The sequence below is a fragment of the Mandrillus leucophaeus genome, unplaced genomic scaffold, assembly GCF_000951045.1.
Source record: "Mandrillus leucophaeus isolate KB7577 unplaced genomic scaffold, Mleu.le_1.0 Scaffold2, whole genome shotgun sequence".
Lineage (NCBI taxonomy): Eukaryota > Metazoa > Chordata > Mammalia > Primates > Cercopithecidae > Mandrillus > Mandrillus leucophaeus.
In genome coordinates, this window is record NW_012102031.1 from 3833367 (window position 1) to 3833824 (window position 458).

Sequence of the window (458 nt, forward strand, 5' to 3'; positions counted from 1 at the left end):
TGCCATTGCACTCCAGCCTGGGCAACAAGAGCGAAACTCCATCTCAAAAAAAAAAAAAAAATTGTAACATTTTACTTAACCCAATGTATCAAAATATTATCATTTCTATATGAAATAAATATCAACTTATTAATGAGACATTTTACAGGTTTTGGGTACTAAAGCTTTGAAATCTGGCATGTATCTAATTTTATTCTTATGTCTGAGTTTGAACTAGTCACACTTCAAATGACTGACAGTCACATGTGGCCAATAAAGATTCAGGATATCCAGTGTGATGTTTAATGGAAATGGGGATTCATCCAATCTTGCCTTGTAACCGATCTCAAGGGAATGTTTTCCACATTTCATCATTAATTAAGATATTTGCGGCCGGGCGCGGTGGCTCAAGCCTGTAATCCCAGCACTTTGGGATGCTGAGGTGGGTGGATCACCTGAGGTCGAGACCACCCTGGCCA